This window comes from Rhagoletis zephyria, unplaced genomic scaffold (assembly GCF_001687245.7).
Source record: "Rhagoletis zephyria isolate East Lansing unplaced genomic scaffold, Rhagoletis_zephyria_1.1 Rzeph_scaffold_05475, whole genome shotgun sequence".
Taxonomy (NCBI): Eukaryota; Metazoa; Arthropoda; class Insecta; order Diptera; family Tephritidae; genus Rhagoletis; species Rhagoletis zephyria.
Window position 1 is genome coordinate 6,156 of NW_016162558.1, and position 9,688 is coordinate 15,843.

A 9,688-nucleotide genomic window follows, 5' to 3' on the forward strand; every position below is an offset into this window, starting at 1 on the left:
ATTTCTTTAAATAAAATTAACTGCTGCTATATGTTCATATGTATGTTTATACAAACCGTAAGCAAACAACATTTTGCTTGCCAAGTCTTCTGTTCTCTTTCATTGCAAGCTGAATCATTTTAATATCTATTGCAAAATTTTGTACATAAAATGAAATAACACTTTTTAATATACAACGCTTTTATAAATGGACTAAAAATTATAAAATAAAATAATGTAAAAAAAATATTTTTTAAAAACAAGCTTTTATTTAACATGTACAATCAAAGGAATAAAATAAAGTAGTGTAACAAAAGATTTTTTAGCAAGAAAATTTTGTCAAAACTGCACTAAAGCGAATAAAATAAAATAAGTTAAGGTCTCGTTAAAGTTACTAAAAGCCATTTAGTGAAAGGAGTTATTCAAACTCTAATGAAAAGTACTAACAATTTGTACTAATTTACATCGTTTTTAAAAAAGCTTGTCGAGCGAATAGCAAACCGACATTTAAATATCTGCATACATACATACCTAACCAATTATGCATGTACGCTGAATTCGCCGACAAGCTTTTTTAAAAACGAAGTAAATTAGTACAAATTGTTAGTAATTTTCATTAGAGTTTAAATAACTCCTTTCACTAAATGGCTTTTAGTAACTTTAACGAGACCTTAACTTATTTTATTTTATTCGTTTTAGTGCAGTTTTGACAAAATTTTTTTGCTAAAAAATCTTTTGTTACACTACTTTATTTTATTCCTTTGATTGTACATGTTAAATAAAAGCTTGTTTTTAAAAAATATTTTTTTTACATTATTTTATTTTTATATATAAGATATAACACATTTCTCAAATCTTTCTTCACATATTTAAAATAAACATATTTCTTTAGAAAATAACAGTAAAAACTTGTCCGGTTTAAAGAAATGTGTTAAATATTCACATTTTCGTCATAACACAATGCCGTTTCCCATACAAAGTATATGTGCATACCCGGGCATGCTGCTGTTGACGTACATACGTACAATTTTTCTGCTGTTGACATAAAGGTTAAATAACTACATAAGTCCTTATGCACACTCATACACACACACAGAAGTATATATCGCATGTATATGTGTGTAAAAGAATGCGTCTGGTGAAGACTGGGGATGTCAGAAAAACATCGATGCATCGAAAATATCGACGTTTTGCTTCGATGCATCGAACGTTTTCCACCCCTGTTCTGCAACACTTTCGTATTCGGATTTTGCTAAGAATCGTAGAAATGGAATGCTGCAATCTGAATCGTATCTTCGAACTTTCGAAATTCGTAACAATGGCATGCCTAAAAGCGAAAGAGTAAGAAATTTACAGCTTTTTTGCGTAATTTTGTACGAAACCAATTCTGTGTCGGAAGATAAATTTGCCTTTTGAATACACGTATATTTTTATCCACTGCTTTATATGAACGAACAAGAAAGAATGTTTGTTGCCCCTTATCGAGAAACTTTGGTACGGTTTAGTTATTTGTACAATGATTTTGGGTTGCTGTATCCAAACGCATCACCCGATTCTAAAAAATTTAGCATGCACATGTGATCAAAGGATTAAACTTTCATCTAAAATAAAAGTTCCAAATTTCCGAGCTCAAGTTTATTAACAAATTCGGTTTGAACCATGCATTTTTTTGTAAATTTCGATGTGGGTTCTGCGCAAAGAAACAGTTGATGGCGTAGCCGGAGTTATATGCACAATAAACCTTGTATACCTTTCACAGTAGAAGAGAGGCTTCCGCCCTTTTCTCCGGCAACACAGAAAAGAGTATTCTCATTAGTAAGGCTTATAATCACCAAGCGAAACCAGGTGGTGGACCTAACAAAATGCATATTTTCAATGGCTTGGAAGAAGCTGTTATTGCATTACCAGGATTGAGAACCTATTCTTCGGGCATAGGAGGAATTATAGCCTGTGGCTCTACAATTCAACCAGAAGCTGACATAGATGAATCCATTGCCACAGCGCGCTCTTACTCCGATGCTATAATTGCAAATGCATCAGAATCCATAATTTTCCTCAAAATATGTAAAATCAACCAATTTTACAATAAACAAGCATATCGTCGCTCGAATAAAGAAACAGTGTAAATGCCACATACACTATTATTCGATAATTGCACCATTGGATAGACAATCCTTTAATCTATTAGAAAAATCTTTAGTTTTCTTAAATATCTCTTTGGCTCACTAATTTATTCCCGAAAAACGAAATTGTATTTGTATGGTTTGTAATGGTTTATAAAAACTTCCAATTCGTTTTTCTCAAAACTATACTTTTCATGTTACACTACTTCATTATTCCAGCGACGATATGATAAGTGTTTCTTTAATTCCTTTCCACTTTGATTTCCTTCATAGAGCTGATTTCGAAAAACAACTGATAGCTGGCAATGCTGCACATTTTTCCGCAAGGATTGCAGCATGTCGATTTTTCGTTTTTCGTAACGTAGCTACGAATTACGAATTACGAAAATTCGGGTTCTAGAATAAGGGTGTTCCACTCGATGTACAAATAGTCGATGTATCGATGCCTCGATGTTTTTTGGACACTGACATCTCTAGTACATAGAACCGTCGTTCCAGTTTTTCAATTGTACAAATCACAGAAGTGACTTTGACCAAATCATTGAAACAGCCCAAAAAAGTTCCGTTAGAAACATAATTTGCCCAGTTGCAGTAATTTATTTCAAATTTTGTACAAATTAGTGCATATATATTCAAAAATAGTACCAGAGAATGCTAGCTCGATAACCAATCAGATTATATATAAAACTATAGACCGGTTTGGTGAACAAGCAAGACTTTTACGTCTTAAGTAACTACAGCAAATCGAGCATGTTGAAATAAACGGAAGGCACACTTCCATTGTGCAATTTTTTAGATACTTCAAACTTGCACTTTGTTATACTAAAATTAGTTGGGCTATAAAACTACATACTTAGAATTTCTCTAAAAAATCTGAATAAGAAGTTGCAAATTAGTATGCAAATTTATTGAACTTTCCTGAGTTTTGCACAAAGTTTAGAGATTTTGCTTTTATGTTTTTTGCTGAAGTACGAACTATATTTTTATTAAAAAATATTGAAAATAAATTAGAATAAAAAACTTTGCATATATTGCGAAAAATTCTCTGTGCCAATACTTTTGTCCGGCACTGTATATGATTCGAATGAAAAAAAAATTGTCATGAAAGTAATAAACGTTTCGAATTTGCATTAACAAAATCGGTTCATAAATAGGGCTTTTATCGGGTCCATTTTTCATCGTGCAGGTAGCTTATAATTTGAATTTGATCGAAATTGGTTCATAAAGCCACCTAGCGGGTCTATTTTTGGTAAACGTATTTTCCATCATTTTGAATTTAAAATAAATCGGTTCATAAATAAGATTTTTGTAAATAACTCGACTCCAGCGCCACCTAGCGAGTCTATTCTTCGCATACGTATTTCTCATCATGCAGATAGTGCATGATTTAAATTTGAACGAAATATGTTCATAAATACGACTTTTATAAATAACTCGACCCCAGCGCCATCTAGCGAGTTTTCTGGTAGCCTATAAGAGGACCATATATGCAAGGTATAACCTCTGAAAATTTTACTGAAATCTATGCAGTAGTTTTTGAGTTAACTCCGAACAACGAAAACGGCTATTATTTTGTATACACTTAGGTCTTTTTTCATGCGGTACATGCGTTCCTTAGAAAGCCGCGTAAAAAAAAATCCGCATAAAAAAGTTCTTTGCTTTCATACCAAAACAGAGGATGCGTTCCAGCATTTTCAAAAATCTCATAAATTCAGATACTCCATGTAAAAAATTCTTAAAAAACCGCATAAAAAATCCAGCGAGTCAATATTAAGCAAAACAAGTAAGAAAGTCTAAGTTCGGGCGGAGCCGAACATTAAATACCCGGCGCAAGTATTAAATATATGTTTTTTCACCTTTCCGAAACCTTCCGCTTGAGTTTCAAGCGGCTAAAAAATTCCGTTGATTTTTGAGAATTTTTTTGGTTAAAGGTGTTTCACGTTTTTTCCATACAAAGTATGTCGACAATTTTCTTTTATATGGAGGACACTGCCAGCAAAAAAATTGCCAAAAATCAACGCTTGAAACCTGCACTTCTTCAGACTAGAATTGAATGTGCTACAAAACTGCATACCAGAATTTTTTCTAAAGATTCTGATTAAAAAGTTTGAAATTTGGGTGAAAAATTGCAAAATTTTTATAATTTTTATACAAAGTTTAAAATCTGAATTTATATGGTGTTTGTTGTATAGCCAGCTAGGGTTTTATAAAAAAATAATAAACATTAAATAAACAAAAGACAAATAGCCAAAACTGGTCAAAATATCGCACTCCTATTATTTTGTGGACAACTGTAAGTGTACATAGATTAACTAGCCAATGCCCGCTTGCTCCGCGACGCCTAATGGGATCTTTTGTGTTGGCCAATACAAAAATAGCGTTTAGAAGCAAAAGCGGTATGTAAAGTAAAAATTTTTAATTTAAATTGAAACGAATAAAGAGCAGAATCCTCCTCACACATAGGCCAAGAATAGTAGCGCTGTTATACCATATGGAATGAGTTTTACCGATGTCTTATTTCCACCTGTGAGATCTCTGCCAAGCGTGCGTAATATTCTTCTATGATCTTACAACTTTAACATTGGTCCGTAAACCATGTAACCCAATAAAAGTCCTTATTAGGAAACTAAAGAGCACAGATGAGCGTTTTCAATTATAGGAGGGCCAAGAATCCTCGCCCCCTAAAGGATGAAAAGTTTTCCCGTACATTGACTAAATGAGTCGCGTGATCTCTTAAATTTCGTTCAAAGGTAGCCATTTATATACCTACCGTGTCCCGTTTTTTACGGATGTGGTCGAATCTTTCCTTGTCAATATGCCACTTTTACAATTTACCTTAATATTTGTGAACTGGTTTCTTTGAGTCTTACTGTTGTACTAACGGCCGCCTCGAGCAATTTCGTCAATCGAAGGTAGGTGCAAGATCGCATTTAGGGTGTAGGAGGTCGTCAGGCAAAGGTGCGCTTACAGAATGTTGCGGTCTTTACATGTATACTTAAACGAATCCTCCATTTAGCCATATGAAAAGTAAATTCGTCTAAGGTGAATATAGGGCCAAATCAGACCAAACTCCGAGTGGGTTTCTATATATTTCGGCTGCAGCGCAATCCATTAGGTCCCTTTTCTGGAAAACCACTGCTTGTCACGAAATAAATACGCATTATGAATTTCAATCAGATTTTATGCAATGTAGCGGGCTCATTTTTAGGAAACGAATTTTTCATCATACAGGTACTTTGCGAATTTGAACGAAATCGGTTAATAAATACGACTTTTATAAGTAACTCTACTCCAGCGCCACCAGCGTGTTGTCTAGTAGGCTATAATAGGACCATATATGCAAGGTATAACCTCCGACAATTTAACTGATTTTTGAGTTTAGTCCGAACAACGAAAAAGGCTATCATTTTATGTGTGAATGTGTACATATATGTTTCGAATGAAAAAAAAATAAATAGGGCATTTATCGGGTCCATTTTTCGCAAATGCCTTTCACATCATGTTGCTTGAATTTGAACGAAATCGGTTCATAAATTTTTTTTTTGGTACACGTATTTTCCATCATGCTGGTAGCTTACATTTTGAATATAAAAGAATTCGGTTCATAAATACGATTTCTAAAAATAACTCGACTCCAGCGCCACCTAGCGAGCTTTCTAGTAGCCTATAATAGGACCATATATGCAAGATATAACCTCTAAAAATTTCACTGAAATCTATGCAGTAGTTTTTGAGTTAACTCCGAACAACGAAAGCGGCTACACTGAGAAAAAGGATTAGTTTCGACAACTAAAGTTATTTAGTTCCCGAATTTTTTCAATATTGGGGAACTATTACCATGGGTTGGTAAGTATAACTAAATATAATAAAGCTTCTAATATTCATAAAGGTTGTACCAAATCGTTAATTTAGTTGAAGGGTTTGGTAAATACTAATAAATATTTTTTGAAGATATTTCTACAAGTTCCATTCAACTAGTATGCAAGAATGAACATTAGCTCTTTCTTATTATGTGTAAAAATTTCATGGCTGTAACGATTACCAGTAGCTCACTAGAACAAAATTAGCTTTATCTTGAATTTCGCCCGAAAAAAAATTCACCTGAAAAATTTTCATCCGCGCATAGTAAGCTCACGGAAACAAATAGTAAAACTAAATATGTATTAAATTTCCCTTGGGAGTATATGTTAATTCAAAACTTTAAAACTGGTTTTCTCGAGTTTTTAGTTTCTTGTGTTATGAAAATATTGAAGTATAACTCAAATAAAAAATTTCAAAATTCATTTGGATTCACCCACGCCAAATATTGAAAATTTAAATAAAAAAATTTAAATTCATGTTCACAAAAATTTTCCATATCATTATGAAATGTTTAAAAATGTCTTTTAATCACATACATATTCCCTTCAACAACCACCCTTTAATTCTTTGAAAAAAAAATTATCTTTTTTTCATTAAAAAGTCGTTGTATTTCTTCTTCATCAAAATGTTTCTTTATGAAAATAATCAAAATGTCTTTGAATAGGATATTCTTTGTTTTTTAAATGACTTATAACATAAAAGGCATTGCATGTCACCAATAGCATTTTCAAGCAAGTAATATTCCTCGCAAGGCATTTTTGCATACAAGAAACAAAGCGCAACAGCCAAACACGATGTTGATTCGTTGCTCTCTACCCAACGACTAAACGATAGAGCGTAAAGGCCCGTCCACATACAACTTTGGCGTTGCGTTGGCGTCGCTTCAACAGCTGACTATGAATACATGAATTCAAATGCAGCCGTCCACATAGCCAAAATTCGACAACGCTCACGCCAACACAAAGTAAAAAGATGGCCAACTCTCAACTTTTCGCATGCGTCGCTCGTCAGCTGTTGCAAATAAATAAAATTATGTGAAATATTTTTCCTTTTTAATCAAGTGCGGACAAGAAATATCGTTTTTAACGCAATTATTGATATGAAATATTAATTTATCTGTCGTTGGTATGTTAATTTAGTGGCCCCAGCATTCGCTGCCAAGCGTTCATTGTAGCAAGCATACTTTAAACGTGCGTGCTGTCAAACCAACGCCAACGCCAAAGCCAACGCGAAAGTTCTATTTGGACCGGCCTTAAGAATACGTGTGAGTTGACCTTCCACAATTGTGGTATGAAGCCCCGACCACAGGTTTATACGCACGCATTATTTGCAAATAACAATTTGCAAAATGGTAAACTTTGCCGTATAAAAGCTGAGTAAATTTTTTATTTGCAAATACAGTAAAACCCGCTTAAGTACCTCACGAAAAATTACAGCTTTTTAAGGTACTTAGGCGGGTTGGGTACTTAAAAGAACCCGCTTAAGTACCTCGATGCGGGTACTTAAGCGGACATAATTACCTATGTAGTTACATCTTCTTGTTAACTTACATAAATACTTGAATAAGAACATTTAATGAAGTATACATAGTTTAAAACCAAAATCGTAGCATTATGTAAATACATAAACATGTAAAGAAAATATTTATTAAAAAAATATTTAGTGCAATGGTATATCATTTTTACAAGAATTAAATTGTTTAAAAAGTCAAAGTTGGACATATCATTTTGTACCAAATTCACAATAACATTGTTTGCCACTTATGTTTATTCATTAATTTTTAAGATTTTTCAATAAATTAAAATGCAGTTCATTCCCTAACAAACACCATATAAACCTAAGCTTAAGATTTTGTAGAACACTTAAAAAAAATCATTATAATTTCAAACTTTTTTCTCAGAAGTGTTTTAGCCCATTCAATTTTAGTGTAATAATGTGCAAGTTTCAAGTAGCTAAAAGTTACCGTTTTTTTTAGAATTTTTTTACCGAAGGTGTGTGGCGCTGCTACTGAATTTCAAAATCTTACTAATATTATAAATGTGAAAGTTTGTATGTTTGGATGTTTGGGAAATCATCACGCAGAAACGACTGAACGGACGTGCATGAAATTTGGTACGCAGATAGCTTATGGGCCAGATTGGTTAATAGGCTATTTTTTTAAGAGTTGCCACCTGTTAAAAAGTTTAATTTATTTAATATGCGGGAACTACTGAATGGATTTGCGTGAAAATTTGCACACAGATAGCTTATGACCTAGATTGGAAAATAGGCTACTCTTCTTAAGAGCTGCCACCTGTTAAACAAGTTTCATTAAATTAATACGCGGAAACGACTGAATGGATTTGCATGAAATTTAGCAAGCAGATAGCTTATGACCTACAGTGAAAAATAGGCTAATTTTTTGGAAGAGTTGCCACCTGTTAAAAAAGCTTAATTATATTAATACGCGGATACGACTTAACGGATAGGTTATGACCTAGGTTAGTAAGTAGGCTACTTTTTTAAGAGTTGCCACCTGTTAGAAATGTCTAATTTAATTAATACGCGGAAATGAGTGAACTGATTTGCATGGAAGTTTTCACACAGATAGCCTATGAGCTAGGTTGAAAAATAGGCTACTTTTTTAAGAGTTACCACCAGCTAAAAAAGTTTAATTAAATTAATATGCGGAAAAGTCTGAACGGATGTGCATGAAATTTTGCAAGCAGATAGCTTATGACCTACAGTGGAAATAGGCTAATTTTTTGGAAGAGTTGCCACCTGTTAAAAAAGTTTTAATTACATGATTTGCATGACATTTCGCACAGAGATAGCTTATGACCTATGTTGGAAAATAGGCTACTATTTTAAGAGTTATCACGTATTAGGAAAGTTTAATTAAATTAATACGCGTAAATGACTGAACTGATTTGCATGAAAGTTTGCACACAGATAGCTTATGACCTAGACTGGAAAATAGGCTACTTTTTTAAGAATTGCCACCTGTTTGAAAATAAAATTTTGTTCAAAGATGGTTTATGACCTGGATTGAAAAATAGGCTACTTCCTTAACCGGTTTTCCGATCAGAACGAAATTTAGTACACTTACTACGGATTTCGGAAGGAGGGTCTTAGACTGAAAGTAAGTCCGATAACTCAAGGTCCCTCCCATACAAATTGGAATTTTCATATTACATACATATCTCTGGAAGTATTTGTGGGAGAGAACGGAAACTTGGTATAGTGATATGTATGTGAAATCAATGATGGCATTAATCGATCGATAATTAGTTAACTCGATTAAATTCAAACTGATTACAGTAAATCATGATTAATTTTAATTTGGTTAAGCAGTTAATCGTAACCGCGATTAAAAAACCAATTTTTAATCATTAACTCTTAATTTGATCAAGTAGGTTTGGTGATTAATTGAGTTATGCTGGAATTTCCATGTGCACACAAAGCAAGTTAATCTGGTATGGCTAAGTCGGGCTTCCTCATCGTCTGGTATTAAAAAAAAAATACATAATTCACAAAGTTCTTTTAATGTGAAGAAAAAGCACGACTTGGTACCATATACATACCTATTTCTAGGGTGTATGTACGAAATATGTGATAAATGAATGAAACTTAGTAATCACTGTATTTTAAGAAATAATTGTCATCTCACAAAAAAATAGAGAACTGGAAATATTAGAAATAAACATAAAAACTATTGTTGTTAAAAATGCAATAAATTTACAGCT

The 9,688-nt window shown here is 33.0% G+C and overlaps 1 long non-coding RNA gene across 1 annotated transcript in view; it reads left to right on the top strand.

The window, feature by feature from the left end:
- Positions 1-9,688, top strand: part of LOC108372132 (uncharacterized) — a 16,272-nt gene that overhangs the window by 2,659 nt on the left and 3,925 nt on the right. Inside the window, exon 2 of the long non-coding RNA XR_001848815.1 lies at positions 6,323-6,328. This is a non-coding gene — a long non-coding RNA (uncharacterized LOC108372132). The remainder of the gene's footprint in view (positions 1-6,322; positions 6,329-9,688) is intronic.